This window comes from Molothrus ater, chromosome 4 (assembly GCF_012460135.2).
Source record: "Molothrus ater isolate BHLD 08-10-18 breed brown headed cowbird chromosome 4, BPBGC_Mater_1.1, whole genome shotgun sequence".
Taxonomy (NCBI): domain Eukaryota; kingdom Metazoa; phylum Chordata; class Aves; order Passeriformes; family Icteridae; genus Molothrus; species Molothrus ater.
This window is the reverse complement of record NC_050481.2, coordinates 2,486,920-2,505,508: the sequence shown is the minus strand read 5'-3', so window position 1 is coordinate 2,505,508 and position 18,589 is coordinate 2,486,920. Positions and strand designations below refer to the sequence as shown.

The 18,589-nt window shown below is 37.2% G+C and overlaps 1 long non-coding RNA gene across 1 annotated transcript in view; it reads right to left on the bottom strand.

The window, feature by feature from the left end:
• The window catches only part of LOC118685835 (uncharacterized), a 35,480-nt gene extending 23,684 nt beyond the window's left edge, over positions 1 to 11,796 (bottom strand). Inside the window, exons 1-2 of the long non-coding RNA XR_004980048.1 lie at positions 11,719 to 11,796; positions 11,179 to 11,222 (exon numbers count right to left, since the gene is read on the bottom strand). This is a non-coding gene — a long non-coding RNA (uncharacterized LOC118685835). The remainder of the gene's footprint in view (positions 1 to 11,178; positions 11,223 to 11,718) is intronic.
• Positions 11,797 to 18,589: the final 6,793 nt, after the last annotated feature.

Sequence of the window (18,589 nt, the reverse complement as noted above, 5' to 3'; positions counted from 1 at the left end):
CTGGCAGCTGTGATCAGGTGAAAATGCTTCTTGCACAAATCATGAAAATCATGAACACCATTAACCTAAACTGCCAGTTCCTGGGAAAATTTGTACAAAGAAAGTTTTTCTTCAAATTTGATCCATAAAACTGAAGCAGACTTGTAAGACTGGACTACCTGTTCCTTGTCATAAGGATAAATCATTTGAATTAAAGTCTCTTGCTTTTAGTTACATTATTTTCAGCTCTGATTCTTCTCTAATTCAAAGTCAATTGTGTTTCCTGGCAGGCAAAAATAGCTTTTTCCCTCTAAAGTGCCTATACTTGAGCATAAAAAGCAATAGTTCATTTGGTTTGAAAATGAGATCATTGTCTCCATGGCCTGATAATAGAATAACTTGTGCAAATAGCACATTTTTTGAGCTACACAAGTGAATCAGACGTACTCTTGAAGTCCTTCTGGACAAGCTTGAGTCTTGTGTCCTGTTTCCCACCTCCTCCTCTCAGCGAAGAAGAATTTCGTTCTTCACCTTAGCATAACCAAGATTCCCCTTCCACCAGGATCTCTTTTCCCCCCTACATCTCCTGATATTAAAATACTGCAAGTACACCAATAGAAAAAAGCCAGCTGAGAAAAAAACCCCACTAAAATATTGTTTGTAACAAAGACTAGTAAATTTGGTAATACAAATACAACCTATTTTACTTACCAGATGCTAAAAAGCTGGAAATACCTCCAAAGCCACCTTACAGCTTATATTTTTTCTGTCCTGTTGGAAATTGCTTTCATTTTTCCAAAGATTTCTGATATTTTAACAGCAGACACCTTTTCATATTCATTTGCATGTTCCAAGTCAAACCAAGGGCTGAAGGTGTACCCAAAAGATCTCTTTTCAGCTGTTTGAAATTACTACTCTGAGCTAAAATCAATGTTCTACCAAAAACCTGGTTTTTAAAACTAATTTCAAGATATAATATTGACTTCAGCCTGTCCTTTTTTCTTTCTCTGTGTCCCGTTCTTTCTTTAAATCTGCCACCCATTCTATCTCTAAAGCTGAAAATTAACTGAGAGACAACTGCTTAAAAACAGTAATAATTGTATTGTTTACATTTAGCAGTGATTACCCATTGCCTTCTCACAGTCAAATCAGACTGGAGTTTGTTTTTTGTCAATGCTTGCTCCTTCTGAAAACCTACATTTCCAGCTGTGAAATAACAAATATCAATCTTCCTCTTCTCTATCTCCTAAATTTTCCAGGACTTTCAGATGTGAAAATTAAATATTGTGTGTCTGCAGACTCTCATTAAGGGTTTTTTTTGGTTTTATTTTTTTTAGTAACTAGTTATGGAGAGCTTAATGTCAACATAAGTATGGAGGGAAGAGGAAGGGAGTAGATAAAGTGTGGAAAGAGATCAGTTCTGAACAGCTCCAATATTCAATAATCTTCTAGTTTTGCAGGTAATATTCAAATCTTCAGTACCTAGGTTAACATAAAACATCTCTGATTAGCTTGAAAAATACATTGATCTCATTTTTAATACATTCTTACCTTTTCTTACCTATTCATTCAGGGTTGGTGGTCAAAGATGTCTGCTGCAATCACTTGTGTGTTCTCCCATGGACTGTCCTCATACCCATCACAGCCCAAAACCACACATCCTCTTAATTTTCATCCCCTTTCGGTTTCTACATATATTTTTTAAGAAAGTCCATGTGAGAGTATTTAGCTGTGAAAGCTGCTGCATTTTAACACACAAAAATCACCCTCTAAGACTAGGCAATGATGTATTTGCAACTACCTTTATAAAAAGAATTCTTTCAATACCCAACTTAGAAATGCAGCAAGATTTCAACTTTAAACTTTACTGTTTGTTTGTTTGGTTTTTGTGGTTTTTTTTTTTTTTTTTTGCTTCTTTGTTTCCTTTCCCCCAGCATTTCCTAATTGTACATACTGTAATAGTCTACAGTGTTTCCTAACTGGCAAAATTAAGTTTAATTCAGGAAAGTGCTTTCAGGAGGTGATCATCAAATAACTAAAATCATTAAGGGCCTTATCCTGTCCCTGTATTTATATAGGAAAGGTTCCTGCACATTTTTTACCTGCATTTTAGGTACTTTTTTAGCAAGTAAAACTGCCTACAAAGTAAGCAAACTCCCTGTTAATGTTCATCATCCCTCATTTTAGCTGTTGCTTAAGGTGTCTTTGAGGAATTGATAGGAACTGCTGTCAGTAACAGAAATATTGGTTTTCTAAATAAAATTCAATTTCACTTCCTAGAGTTGAAAATGAAAATAAAACCTGTTCCTTTCAAAGAAATTATTTTTTTACTGTGCTAAGATGTAACCTCCAGAGCCACTGCTGTGAATCCTTTTTTATCCAGAAAGGAGTTAATCAGCTTTACATAGCAAGTGACAGCAAGTGACAGTGTGGTGTGGTGATGAAATCCTAACTTTGTCTTACACTGTTCCATCAGAGCACCTTCCCACACAGGTACAGGGGCAGACCAGCTGCATTTCCAAATCCATCACCACATGTTGGTACATAATCACCCTCCAGCCCCTGTAGCTCCAAAGCAACATGAATCTTGCAACATTAATTATGGCTGATAAATATAATGTGAGAAAAATGCTTGAATGCAATAGTTATTAGCACATTTCTATCTGAAATCAGCACATACTTCCATATTTATAAAAATCAAGATGCAATAATTGAATGTATTTTTAATGGTGTTTGGGAGAAAACATGTCATTTTTCTTTATCATTTTACTTATTTCACACATAAAATTAAATCTAAAATGAATTCTCAAAAATCATTGACTTAAAAACACCAAGGACTCAAAAAGAATCTTTTACTGAGAAGAAATTCTGAGTTTTGACTTGAGTAGGACTTGAGTGGGAAGGGGTTATTTATTTCAATAGCTAGAGAATATCCATAAGGCTCCAAGGAAGTTAATAAGGATTATAACAGTTCTCACTCTTTCTTCACACCACTTCAAAAATCTGCAAATAAAAATGAGGATAAGATATTTGCTGTTAGGAATCTGGAATTCAAATAGACCAGAAGAGGCATCAGTACTAAACCACTAACATTAATACTTGTACAGCAGCTATGATCTTGGTTTTTTAAATGAGACAGACCTCCAGGCAGATTTTACAAAGAATTCTGAAACCAGAAGCACAATTAGCCCAGGGTCAACAGCCTAAATTATGACTCAGTCCAGGGACATCAGATCATAAACCAATATCTCTGACAAAAAGAACAAAAGCAGAATTAAGCAGGTTGCATATAGGCAAAGATGTAATGTGTAATAATACTGTCTTAGCCTAAGTTTGAAGAGGAAGATAAATTAAAAACTATGATACAAGAGCCCTGTGTTGATAATATTGCTATATTCTTCTGGGGAAAAATATAAAAAAAATTAACCTAGGACTGTGGTGTTTAATGTCTGGTAACTGTGAACCTTAGTGATCTGATTCCATGTTCAGACTTTATAGCTACGGATTCTCATAGATAACTTTACCCATCTGATTCCATGTTCAGACTTTATAGCTACGGATTCTCATAGATAACTTTACCCATATCAACAAAGACTTCATAAAACATATACCAAACATACAATATTAATCTGAAGGGAATAAGTTCACTGTAGCATGAATAAATAATGCTTTGTCAAAGGTTGGGTTTGAGACAACCTTAATGAAAGAATGGCAGAAAGGCTTGTATTGGAAGGGAACTCAAACATCATCTTAGTTGCAATCTCCCCTCCATGGGCAGGGATGTCACCCAGGAGATCAGGTTGCTCAGAGCCCCATCCAACCTGGCTTTGGGATGGGGATGAGGAAACCTTTTTATTTTTTTTTTTTTTAAGGAAAATTGGGTCATTTTAAAGAGAAACATGTCCAAATGTGAAGAGGCACAATCTGATGCAGTGACTTTTGTCTGCCTCCGTCACCTCAGCTGCCATCTCTGAGGAAGGGAAACTGCAGAACCCTCTTGAGTACCAGGTATCATCTGCCAGCCAGACACCATGCTTCTCCCACTTGAAGTCCTCTCCTAGGCTAAGGGACCACAGGAGCAGTAGGCACTGCAAAGCCTAGAGAATTTCCTTTTTCACTCCACAGAAATACGACAGCCTTCCACATTAAATAAGTGTTGTGGTTACCAATTTCCTTCAGTTTTGAACTTGCCTTAAGCTGCTATTAGAGAATTATTTCCTTCTTTGACAGTTTGCTGACATCTTGCTAGCATGGCATGGGTGAAGTCATCACTAAATTCCCTTCTCAAGACTCACTGTAAACTCGATGGGAAAGTAAACACTTTGCACAATGGGTTTTTTTGCTTGTGCATTCCTCCAGTTGCTTTTGCAACACAAGCAGCTTTGCTCAGCAGCAAATCCTATTCAAGTAGTTATTGTGATTGCCTGCACTAACATGAGACACTCATTTAAGAAGATTACAAAATAATGATGAAATTGCAGCATTACTACATTGTAAATCTCATCAGTGAGGATAGAGAGAAGCTCTCAGAAAGTAACTGATTGTTATTTCAAGTTTCTCCATTTCTATTATCTGACTTCTCTGAGCATAAGGAAACTAAAGACATTGATATTTTGAACTTAATTAAATATTCCAGAGGTAGTTGTATGTAATGCCTGTATTGTAGTTTAGCTTCACCCCAGAGTTAACAAATGAATAGCAGGTGATTAAAATGCTGTTTATTGTTACAGTAACTTTTTTCATAAGCATCTGTGTTGGCACTTTAAACCACCTTGTGAAATCAGGGCAGCATCAGCTTGTGCACTGGGCATTTTTGTACCACTTGAACTATTTAAAGTGCTTAAAGCTCTGAAGCATCTCTCTGCTGAAAGACTCAGTAAGATATCCACTACTTTAAAATTATATTGTTAACAAATATTCAGCTAAACAAAGTCAAGAGTGCAGATTGATTGCTATAATCAGGCTGGGGAGGCACCAGATCTAGAAAATTTAAATGCTGGATTGCTTTTACTGCTTATCTGAGAGGCTCAGTTTCAGGCAAAGTTGAAGGCTACTGGAATTACCTAAAACTTCAGTCCCATCACAGAAACAAACTGCTTGATCTTGTTGTAGGACACCTGACTCCCTGCAGATAATCTCAGAAAAATATTTCCCTTTTCTTGCCCCTAATTGCATACCTTGAGGGGTTTGTACCTTTGTGTGCCATACTGTGGCCATGTGCTCTGCAATGAAATTGGGAATGCTGGCTGCCTCCAGAACAGAGCAGTGCATCATTAAAAAATGAGCAGCTGCTCTTCTCAGCTTGGATGTATTGGCACTTTTTACATCTCTGGCATCCTAACAGTGTTGTGAGTTACTGAGAGTAGTCAGTGCCCTCACTTGGCCTGAACACCTTTTTTGAAGCAGTTTATATAATCAACAGAGCAATTCATGCCCATATTCACAAGTGGTTCACACAGCCAGGCTCTCACTCAAACTATTAGAAAGCACATTACCATATGTATAAGGTTCTATGTACAGCTATTCTATACACATTCATACCTAGATATGTCTTAATTTAACATGCTTTCTGGAAAGGACAAATATATATCTTACAGAGAGAATCAAACATAGATATGTTTTAATATAAAACAATTTCTGAGATATGTTTTAATATAAAACACTTTCTGAAAAGGACAAACCTGAGCAAGTGAAATCTTTCTCCTACTGAAGTTATTAGTAAATAACCTCAAACGTACATGAAGCTTGGGACAAAACAAGAAAGATTATTTTCACAACTAAACTTAGGCAAGGAGCTTTTGGGGGTGACATTTTTGGTGAAGCTAGTGGATAACAAATTGTAGTTGACAATGAGTAGCTATAACCCAGTAGCTTTGCCTCTGCTTTGTTCCTTAGAGCTAAGTAGGTACTCCAAGGACAGGAGTATGCAAGAAAAACTGCATGTCTTACATGCAGACAGATGAATAAAATAAAAAAAAAATCTAGTTCTCATTTATCAGGAATACTCTAGCCACAAATAGAGCTCTATTTGAGCTACCTGTTCAGGTGAGTTATCTTGAAAGGATTTTTACATTTACAATTAGCTGAGAGCTGGGTTGCATCTCTCTTGTGGGTAAGGCAGCTGGCAGGAGCATATCTTTGTACTCCCACTGCACTGCAAGTATCTCTGCCCCAAGACATTCTGGGCTTGCAAAATACACAACTGTTATTAGCAACTATTGACCTAATTTGTTAAACTTTAAATTTGTTCATCTTTAGGAAAGATTCTGGTGGAAGAAGGTGCATTTTCATACTCCTCACTGCAGCTTGCCCACACAGAAGTTCATCTTATTTCCATCCAGAAAGGAAAGAGTGATTTTGATGTGATCATCAGTGTCAGAAGAGAGCTTAAAGACCACTTTGTTCCAACCCTCCTTGCCATGGACAGGGACATTTTGCCACTAGACCAGGTTGCTCAGAGCCCCATCCAGCTCAGCCTTGGACATTTCCAGGGATGGGGCATCCAGAGCTTCCATGGGCAATCTGTGCCAGGGCCTCTCCAGCCACACAGCAAAAAATTTCTTCCCAATACCTAATCTAAACATATTCTCTTTCCTCTTAAAGCCATTTCCCCTCTTTCTATTCCATTCCCCCTTGTCATATCATGGACAGGAGAGACTTGCAGGGATCAGCAAGAAACCCTGTCAAGAATTTGTTTTTATTGTAAGGCATATCCTCATTCTCAAATTCTTGGTCTGGTGATCCTATTCTAATCACTCTAATTTTTAAGTAATTTGAGAGATCTCTATTGCTTGAAAATATGCCTTTATTACAGCTTTTATAGCCAAATGTTAAAACATCTGAACTTCTTTGAGGGAAAAAAACCAACAACTTAGTGTTGTAGTTAGAATATGCTGAATTTAAAAGAAGCATTTTCCTCTAAATGTAAATGTTTTACTTTGGAAAAACAAAGTGAAGATAAACATTATCGAGCTTTCAGATTTCAAATGGCTTTTGGCAGATGACATATGTTCCCCAAAAGCATACTTTGGGGACTTGGGCCTTGACAGAAGAAAAGCACTAAAAGGATAAGCAACCAAGAGATATATTCCATCTCTCCTCCCAGTAATGCTATAATTTGTAGCATTTACAACAAAAACAACAACAAATGAGTATTCACAAAGCAACAGCTGTCCTTCTCTTCAAACTACTCTTAAAGATTATCTCTGTCATGATGTTTACAAAACTTGACAATGGTTAGGCAGATGATATTCTCCAATTGCTTATTACTTGTGCCAAAGATGAGAATAATTTCATTCCTAAAAAGAGTTTCTTTTATCTCCTTTTTGTATTTGTCTTGGTGAATAGAGGTTATGTTTTCCCCTATGTTCCAAACAGGTAATAATGATAGAGATCCTAGATGTCATCAATATTAAAGAAAAAGGAAAGAATATCATGTTTATTTTTCTACTGGAGCCCAAGTTTTCAGTTACAGACCATTATGGGCAGCAAATGACTCCTGCATTTATGCTAGGTAATCATTTACTCCAATAAACTATGAAATTACATCTAATCATTTCTCTTAGGTAACTATATAATTTTAAAAAAATCTGATATGTGAAATCAGATTTAAATGTCAAGTTGAAAGAAATCCACCAAGCATATCACTCAAGGTAGCACAGGAAGGCTAACATAAAACATTTAAATAAAATAAAATACCACCGAACAAAACCAAATCCAAACCAAAAAAGTATATCCAGCATAAATCTAGAGGTAATTTTTTAGATACAAAACAAGGGACTTTCAGGCAAATAAAGCACCCTTTAGGAGTACTGCTGAGATTCAACAATATCAAAACAGGCAGCTTTCATGAGCTGCCTTAAAATTCTTTAGCTATTGCTGTTTCTGGCACACATGGAATAAAACCACACTCCATATCAAGGCTGGTATGACTGCAGCTCCAGGGGTACAGGCAGCAAGATTCATCTGTCACCTTGCCTCCACCTAGTACAGATCTATGTGATAGGTGATCTCAAAATATCTTATCACACTGGATTTCTCACCACACAAACTGGGAGGAAATGTGGAGGTGAAAAAAGCTGTCCTAAAACTTCAGTGCTTCAAGAACCCTTTGAATACTAAAGAATCAGCTTCTAATTCTGCTGAAATTGTGAATTCCTCTCTCTGGGACAGTGATTTCTGACTCCCAAGAAAAACAGCCCAACCCTCAGGCTTTGGGCATTCTCTAAGAAAACTGTGTTTCTCCAATTCTGAATGTTTGGGGGCAGAGAAGGAGGGAAAGGAAATGGAAATACATTCTCCATTCACCTAAAAACAATCCAATGATCAGATGATTCATATCAGTCAAGTGTTAGAGAGCTATATAGAGTATTCTAAAGATAAAAATCTCCTCTGAATATGTATATAAAAGCTTGAATGATTTTTTGACTACTTCAACAACTTCAGCAGTAACCCAAGAAGCACAGGGCTGGAATTGCTCAAACAGTAGCTAATATTCAAATAACCCATCAAAACTGTATTTCCAACAGACTGGCATCATGAAAAGAATTTTGGATAAAGGGGAACAGATGAAGAGAAATAGCAAAAAGAACTCAGAGGAGCTGTCAAAGTCCCCCAGGACAGTTTTAGACAGAATTAGGACACCATTTGCAGGGAAAGTTGTTGTTATGGACACTGAAGGCTCAGCCCCAGCTCTGCATGAAGAAAGCAGTCAGAGAGGAACCTGACTGTTCAGCTCCGATCAGAATTAAATTTCCATTTATTTAGTCTCATAACTTGTGGATTCTAAATTTTAAAGTAGCAGTTCAGCCTCAGACTGGACTTTAATATTGGATACACACCCAGGTGAAAGGGAAAAGCCCTGGGGAGCACTCTTCCTGGGAAATCTGAACAAAACTGGGCTATGGAGGCACATCCAGGACACTGATATATCCTTCAGGGATGCAAGAGTTAAGGAACAACCCTCCAAGTTAAATACTGGCAGGCAGCATTGGGTAGCTGCAGGTGCAGGTAGGGAGATGCCATCAGGGAGGTGGTAAGTGATTCTTTGGAAAAGCACTTCAGGTGGCACACAGCAGGTTCACAGCCTCAGAGTGGAGTTTCAGGGCTTATCTCAGCATCCCTGGCTGCTGAATCCCAGCTATAAATCACAGCACCGACTTGTTCCTCACTTTCCCATGAATTTGGTGAATGCTGGAGGCACTTTCTCTCCTCCACAGTCTTCATGGCCCAAAGCTTGGCCTTGTTAATCTTTGATTAGAGATAAAAAACAGCTTTAGAAGAAGGCAGATGGTTCCCAAAACAGCACAGACCGTGGTGTTGGGATATTCTTAGTGAAAGCAAAAAAAAAATTCTAAATTCTGCACCAAATAAGAGTGACATTTATAAAAATTCCACTGGGACATTAGGCCACAGATGCAGATGATTCTTTTTGCCATGAAAGGGCAGTAACCTGGCATAGACTCCAAGGGGCACTTTCTTCTTAGGAAAAACCTCCAGTTCAGCTGGGCACAGTACTCTGAGAAGCTGGAACCCTGACTTCTCACCCCAGCATTTCCTAATGGCTAGCTTTAGACATTTCCCCTCCCTGCTCTTGCCTCTGTATCACACTCTTAGCACCTCCCTGTGCACAGTGTGAGGTTACTCAGCAACTTGAGTTATCTAAATTTCAATAGACAGTGCAGTTTCCAAGAGTTAGTGGACACAGTGACTTCAGCAGCTGGAGCTCTTTTCCAGTATTCAGTATTTATTATGTAGTGATACAACAAATGTTTTGAACCATTTGCAGAGTAGGTATTATTGGCTAAGCAGTCAATGTATCAAATTACTGTGTGGAATTACTGTGGAATATACCCTGGCTTTCTGATGGAGTGGAAGTAGGAAGAGGAGAGTACATATTTCCCTTAGTAAATACTGAGAGACTGAAGAGATATATAAATACACACTGAAATACAGAACACTGGAAAGTAGCAACCAATTAAAGCCTTTACATCTCTCTATTTCTTATCTCTATCTCAGTTCTTATCTTATAAAACCTTTGAATAGAAAAGACCATTCTGAAGGCAGTAAGTGGAGTCCAAGGTAGAAAAGTGATAATAAAGTCTCTGAGAGGCACATAGGGTCCTTAGGAGTAAGGATAAAATTTAGAAATTGATACTACCTCTGAATGCTCAGCCACAAGACTCTCCACACTGCTCTAGGTGATCTAGACATAGACAGCAAGTCACCTTGGTTCAGAACTCTGCAAAATTGCCATTTTGCAGTGGCAACATTCTGCAGGGCACAGAGCTGAACAAAGACACTTGGTCTTTCAGAAGCAGCTGACACCTTAGGCCAGTCAGCCAAGAGTACTCACACAGATTTGATAAAATGAAGTGATGGTGCAAAGCCTACTTTCAACAAAAGAAAGTCATTTAGGGCAGTACTTACTGTATTAATTTCCAACAGAGTTCACTGACTGAGGGCCAGGTAGATACCTACAGCAAGCACATGCACAAAACTTAACTTTACCAAAACCCTTCTCTTCTTGAAATCTGTCTCTAAAATTACTGTGTAAAATTTGGCACAGCGACGAGTTGAACTACAACAATTGTTTCCCTAAAACCAGAGCTGGCAACATGCTCTACATTGCTGGCTTGCATAAATACCTCTTCTTCAGGTGTTTTAATGCACCATTCAACAAGTCTTCACAGGCTGCTGTAAATTATTTGTGCATATTTCAGGAAGCAGCTGTTAGGTCTAGATGTAAATCACATCGCTACAGACTTCTTGGGAGAGGTGAGCACAGCTCATGCCAAGATACTTCTTGTATTAAAGAAAGGAAAGGAAATGTTAAAATAATGCTCTAGATTTGGAGCATTTTCTTTCACTGATGAGTTGGAAGTTAACAGACCAGCTCCAGCTAAAGAAACTGACTGAAAATCATGGTGGTCAGTTTATTCTTTTTTTAAACATGCAGCCTCAGGATATGGCAAAAAAATGTTTTATTCAGAACTAATTTTAAGTTTAAAAAAAAGATAAAGGGGAAGATAGTGTCATGTATAAATAAAAATGTTAAAGACAGAAATTCACCTGTCTGATCCACATCCCAATTAGATGGGCTAACTTTGAATTTGAAAGCTGGATTTGGGTTAAAGCACAAAGGTTTTAAACCTCTTTCAAACTCATGCAAAGTTAGTCAGCTCAAGAAACAAGTTTTACCTGTTCTCCAAAGCCTTCTGGCTGAAAATCTAAACTTGGGCACTCTGAAAAAAAAAAAAAAAAGAAATGTGTCATGGAATTGAGCCAAAAAACTTAATGCAAGTTCAGGCATTTAAATATACTAAGGCTGAAAAGCCACACTATACTGGTCATGAAATTCTAGCAATCTTTCACTATCTGCTTGTTCACAGCAATAAAAAAATAGTTACATGTTTCCCAGAATAAATAATTTAAGTGTTAAGAAAACTAATGAGCCAGAATGTTGTTGAAAAAGAAGAATGTGTGTTTCAGAGAATTTATGTATGCAAAAACTTTTAAACCTGCATTTGCAAACTTTAAATAGATTTTTTAAAAAACAATTTTTTTTTATGGAAGCCTAAAATCTCTACTGCCCTATTCTTTTCTCTCTATGATATTGCCTATATCTTCTGAGCACACCAACCAGAACTTTTCTCAGTTTAGCTTTAATGACCATTAAAATAAACCAATCCTTCTGTGTAAAGCCAAAATACAGTGTTTCAGATTGACACTGGAACTCACTGGAACTGTTGAATTCAGCTGAATACATCCACCTTTAATTAGGATTGCTGCAAGTGCAGGTATTCCCAAGCTGTCCAAAGCATGACCTGCTAAGGAAATCAAGCAACCAGGGTCAGAGATTCCACCTGGAAATTAATTTTCTCCATTAGGAAGACATGAGAGAAGATAAATGGCTCAGAGAGTAAAGTATTACCCAGGCAAACTCTGGTAGGACAATGCTGCAGGGGATTCTCCCTTGGGAAAGGTGGGAGAAGCAGGAGCTGCAGCTGTGACCAAGCATCTCCTCTCCTCCTGTGTGAAGGCAGACACCTCTCTGTATGTGTCTGAGCTTGAATAAGAGAGCATCAAAGGTTAATCTGGTGTCACAACATGACACACAGTGCCTTGGCTGCTTCTCACCTCTGCAGGCTGGGTGTGTGACAAGAAGAGCCTGCCAAAAGCCAGGGCACTTTTGATATTCACATCCCCTTCTCTTGAGTACATACTGAAGAAAATGCAAGTGCGTTTTTAGTCATCTTCACACTGCATGCACATACATAGATAAAAATACACACACAGACACAAACACAATCTCTTTGGAAGCCATAAAAACAGATAAGCCACTCTTAGCACTGCTCCAGAGCCTTCTGGAATTACACTGCTCCTAACACAGGCACTCAGACAGGACCTCTCATCACTGTGGGGACCAGTCCACTTGGCAGCACACTGTCGCAATACGACAAGAAATGAATGACACTCACAGCCTGAGATGTCTAAGGTAAAAAAGGGCACGTTTATTTCTGGACTTTGATATTTATAAAATTCTAAAAGTGACCATGGATTGGAGGATGAAATTGCTACTTCTCCAACCACACTAATCAAACTAAAAATCTATTCATTCCCTCCTCCTCCAAAAAAAAACAAATACAAAACTGTGACAGTGTTCATAGGGGTCTCAGGTTGAGGGAAGAGACAAGGATGATACTTCATGTTTCAGAAGGCTTGATTTATTATTTTATGACATATATTAAACTATACTAAAAGAATAGAAGAAAGGATTTCATCACAAGACTAGCTAAGAATAGAAAAAGAAGGAATGATAAAGTTTTGTGGCTCAGACTCCCTGTCTGAGCAGCTGGGCTGTGATTGGCCATTAATTACAAACATCCAACATGGGTCAATCACAGATCCACCTGTTGCATTCCACAGCAGCAGATAATCAATGTTTACATTTTGTTCCTGAGGCCTCTCAGCTTCTCAGGAGGAAAAATCCTAAGGAAAGGCTTTTTCATAAAAGATGTCTGTGACACAAAGCAATCATTATTTACATTAAAAAAATGCATTAAAAACTCTATTACAAAAATGTAAACATCAAAAAGTTTTAATAAAATTTAAAAAAAACCAAAACAGCAGCACATCACTAACCAAGCAAGGTACAAGCAGGAAGCAAAACTGGCTCCTTGCTCTAGAATGCCCTATAACCAAAATACAGGATGGTGTCAAGTTGCACCAAGGGAGGTTTTGATTAGGCATTATGAAAAACTTCTTCATGGAAAGGGTTGGCAAGTACTGGCAAAGGCTGCCCAGGGAAGGGGTGAATTCACCATTCCTGGAAATGTTCAAAAAATGCTTGCATATGGCACTTGAGGACACTGTTTAGTGGTTAACATAGTGGTGGTGCTGGGTAGATGGTTGGATTTGATGATCTTTCTAGAGGTCTTTTCCAATCTTAATGATTCTGTGATTCTCAGAACTAAAGGAAAAATAAAGCCATGCAGGCACTAGAAAGAAAATATAAACAGGTGTCATGTTTCAAAACTTTCACTTTAATCTAAAAAATGGAAACTTTTGATGGATATCAGGTTGTGTGTCCCTGAAATGAAATATGGATCTCTAGCTTTTATGAAAGTAAAGTATTTCAAAGAAGGCATGGAAGAGAAAAGACATCTGAGATATAATGCCTTTCTCCAGGAAAGAATCTCTCTCACTATCAGTTCGTGACACTGCAGACTTTGATGCTGCTTTGACAAATATTTTCTCTAAGGTGAACTTTAAGTTCCTTTAGTTTTACCATTTTATTTTTTTTCCACTTTTAGTTTATGTAGGAATTGCATTGAAATGATAACCTCTATTCCCTCCCAACAGACAGATTGGAGAATAAAGACCATTTATTTCTATTAAACTGTACCACTTCTTATTAAGGTTATCCAGGCCACTAGCTCATGACAAAATATCTTGTTCAATGTAATTTCAATTTTGACCTGCAAGCAAAAGCAGAAGATACACTTGAAAGAGCACTGCAAGGTTTATTTTTTTTAATTTCCTTAAAGAAAAAGGAAAAAAATGAAAGCAATTGTTTGTAATTCTGAAAAACTAATGAAAAATTACTCTGATATTTTTCTTTCTTTCTTCCAATTTTGAAATGGCCTGCAATTTTCAACAAGTTGTTTTAAAATGTTGTCTCATGTTCTTGCCTTAATTTTTTTGTGAAAGCAAATTATCTCCTCATTCCACAGTGCTTTGCAATCTCAAAATAGTCATCTATCATGAGAACACAGTGAGAGCTGTAACAAGAAGAGCTGCCAAGATAACAGCAAGAAATTCCATCCTTTGCTTTCACCTTAGTCTAAAATGTAAAGTACAGCATTTTAAAATGTTTCATTTTGAACTATTATTTGAAGTCTAGATTAAAAAAAGGTAAAACGAGCTATGACATCTGAAAAGCTTCAGTTGAGTTTCAATTCAGATTTTCTTTTTCTCTTTTAATGCATGAGCTTAGAGAAGAAATTATTTCCCTGTTCTTTAACTCAGTCACTCCATTTTCCCTTGCACAATTTTCATGGACTGCCATCTCTAGCTCTTCCAATTTTTTCCTTCCATTCATCTGCTGTCATATCTTGAAGCATAATGTAATGGCATCTTACACAGTGGCACAAGATAATGGTTTATTTCTTTGCTCTTGCTATGTTTAACAAAGAATACTTTTCTCTGCATATGTTGAGCCTTTTCTGTAAAAGGACTGCAACTTTTCAAGTCTCCATTTGAGCTTTGAAATTCTCTTCAAAAAGCCCCCTAAAATCTTTTAATTTTAATTGTACCTTCCAATATTTTAACATTTCCCAAGAATCAAAAGCACATATTTTCAGTTTTGCTGGAAAACTTTCTCCTTTATAATATAAGACTGTGGTTTCTGGTCCCTGTATTTCATGAATTTACAGTCATGAAGCTATACCTACATGAAAAGTTGTCAACAGTCAAGGCTGAAAGTTGCTCATTTACACCTCAAACAGCAGCTGATGTACAGGAAGGAAAAATCTCTCTGTTCTGGACTCAAAATGCTTTGAGCATTCTTAAAGCACTAGTGTAGAGCAGAAACAGAATGAAACAGTTCCAGTAAAACAAATCAAAAGAAGAAAACCACCTTTGAGACATTTCTCCAAACTATTCTAGTAGATGTGGCCTAGTGGAAGGTGTCCCTGCCCATTGGAAGAGGGGTTGGAACTGGATCATCCTTAGGGTCCTTTCCAACTCAAACCATCCTATGATTCTACAACATGCTCTGATTTGTCATAAATAGTCTAAGTGCAGGTTTGTATCTTCTCTAAATTCACAAAGAAAGGCAGAAGAATCCAAGCACAGCTAAGAAAAGTAAAAAGTCAAAAAGGAAAAAGTAAAAAAGTAAAAGCAAGCTACTCTTTCCAGCACCACATAAGAAAGTCCTGATTCAGAATAGCATTATTTCACCAAAAAAAGTGTTTGCAGGTTAATTTCTTTGCCAAACCCCTGTTTGGCACAGGACCATGGGGAAGCATTTCAGCTCCAGCCTTGCCTCCTCTGAGCTACAGTTTGAGAGCCAAGAATTTGGCATCCACCCGTTCTCCAAAGAAAGCAAGAATATAAATAACACATCTAAAGTAAGGTCTACCTCTTTCTCCTCACTTTGTATCCAACCAGGAGGCATTAATGAGGCTCTAACTAATGGCAATCTATGTTGTGATGCTTGAACACTAAGAAACAAGCAGAAAGTCATACAATTAAGGCTGCTGAGGACAAAACTGATATCCCAGACCACTTGCAGAGCAGTTATCACAATAACATGGCTTAAAATAAATGGACAAACTTTAGTATTCAGTTTTGTTTCTGTTACAGAAGTTAGATGAAGCTTGACACTGATTTTCTTAAACATGATTAATTTTTTTTAACTACTTTGTTTGATGAAAGGGCACATTTTGATGCAATTATGTTCAAACTGTTTTCTTGGCATGTAAAGCTTACCAGTTTTTTCACTTGAGGAAGGAAACAGAGGTAGGGATAAAGAGTGGTTGGTAAACCTTGAACTTATTCCTTATGAAAAAAAGTCCTAAAATGAAAATAATAAATGGAATACAATGCTACTGTCAGGGTAACTGGGACAGGGAGGACAAAGGAAGCTTAAAAGCTAAAAGAACACTCGGATATTTTCAAAATAATCCACAAAATCCTGTATTTCAAGTAATAAAAAAAAGGAAAAAAGAACATTTTTAGCTAATATTAAGATGATCAAAATTCCAGTTTTACTGGATGTCATGCCATAGATTTCCCTTTCTATTGCCTTGGAAAAGCTGTGCTTTTGGACTCTGCTCAGTTTGAGTCAGCAAGGAACCCTGTGCACTATACACCTTGCTTCAGTACAAAAGCAAGAGCTAAGTTTTAAGCCTATGATGTTTTGGCTTCTACATCAGCCATATGAAAATAGAAACACCATATATATATATATATGTATATAAATGACTGAAGTTAATAATGCTCTCATTTTTGAACCTCACTCTTGAATTTTTGAATTTTTAAATGCCTTTTGAATGACTCCTGACCTCAAGTTAGTCAGTGCTCCTCCTAAATCACAAGTCTTAAGTACTGGAGTCCCCAAACCTTGTCCTTTCTCCTCTGAGAAATATTTCATCACTGGGTTGCTCTAAAGTCAAATTCGTAACATTTATGAAACAGGAAGGACATTGGAAAAAACACCAAAACAGAAAAATATTTTAGTTAAATAATACAACTACTTTTAACATTTCAACTAATGGCTGCATGATTTCTTTATATTTTGCTTAAAAGGGATTTTATTTGGAACAGAGAAGCATTCAGATCATCAAAACATAGAATGAAAGATTAACTCACAGCCCTAAAGTAGTCTATGACACGTTGTTGTGAGCTTTTATGCACATCTTGGATCTGTGGTGAAACTAGGTCCAATTAATTATCCTAAGCCAACCAAGGAAGAGTGAGTGGTAGGCTCAGTTACATCAAAAACATGCCAGACCTTCCTTACACCGATTTATATTTTTTACAAGCAAGATTTTAAAGGCAGAATCCTAAATCTGCTCTAAAATAATTTTAACAATATTAATGCAATTATAAAATAACTGACGATCAAAATGTATTCCACAATGTTGACCAAGCTTTTTTTTTTCAGTCTAACAGACAGACAGCTAGAGCAATTTTCTTTAAAATACTCAAAGCTTTAAACAACAGCAAAATAAATTTTCACCTCAAGAATATTAGTTAATGCTTTATATGCCCTGAAAGATAAAGGTAACTATTGCCAGAGAACAACCTCTGTTACTCATCAGTATAAAAAATGGTGGCCTGACACATTTAAAAACTGAAACTATCAGCTTATCCATAAGAAACTCACAACAGGGACAGGAGCAATATAAAAATTCAGATCTCTTCACAATCATTATGACTAAATCTGATGAAGGATTATCTTGTTCTTGCATTTGTGGAAGTCTGTGATATGCAGATTTTCACCCCCAAAAAACCTGAACTGTAAATATTGCATTTACAGCTGCTCCTGTTAGATGTCTAGCTATACATTTATTTAGGAATGGGAGCATGATAGATACACCCACTTCCATGGGTATAAGCAATGATACATAATGACTAACACCAGCTTAATTTGTTCTTTGAAGAACTCATTGAACCTTTACATATCAATTTCCTCATTTTCAAATGCATGTTTTTACAGTTATTGACATTCAGAAAAGCCTGTTACTCTTTCAAGTGCATCATTTCTTAAAGAATCTGAGTACATAAGATACAGTCATTGGGGAAAGGATGGGTAGAAGAGAAGGAAAAGGAGGGTTATGATAGTACTTCTCCCCAAGGACTTCTGCAGTTTAAATATTTTATTATGCATTTTTTTATGTTAATCTAACTTTCCAGCAATTTTACTTAAAATGAAACCAAATTAAATTTAATAAAATTTCACTAATGTATCATTTTAATTTTAAATTACATTTATTTTTGATAAAGAGGGTAAAACAGCGAAGAGGGGCACTTAGAAACATCAATATGCAGCATCCTCTCTCCCTAGATTCAAGATCATAATCAGCTACATTTTCATGACAGGAAGGATATATTCAGAGCTACCCAAGAAGACTCTGGAAATAAAGAGTTGTTTATGTGCCTTCTGTCAACATACAATTCAAATCACTGCCAAGCCCTCCTCCTTTCCATCATGGACTAATGGCCTCTGGGCAGCTGCCAGGGAAGAACAAAGGATATGCCCGTGTCACTGTCTGAGGCATTTGATGGTAATTCCACATCACTGCACTGGTGTCTGCTGGTGACAGCAGAGCAGCCCAACAGCTGCTGCCTCTGATGCTGAAGCAGACCCAGCTCAGAAAAAAAAAAAAAAACAGCACTGGCCAGACCTGAGATGAGTATATTAAGCCCAGCTTCTGGAGTTGGTCTTGCTCAGTCTGCATAAAAACTGGCCTAGGAGCAGCAGATCACCTGTGAAAAGTCTCTTGCTGCATGAACTTTGAGTACACTGAGCTATTAAAAAATCCCCTTTAAAAGGTTGCAGTGACCCTTTGATTCAAAAGTTTCCTTGCATACAAATGGAAAA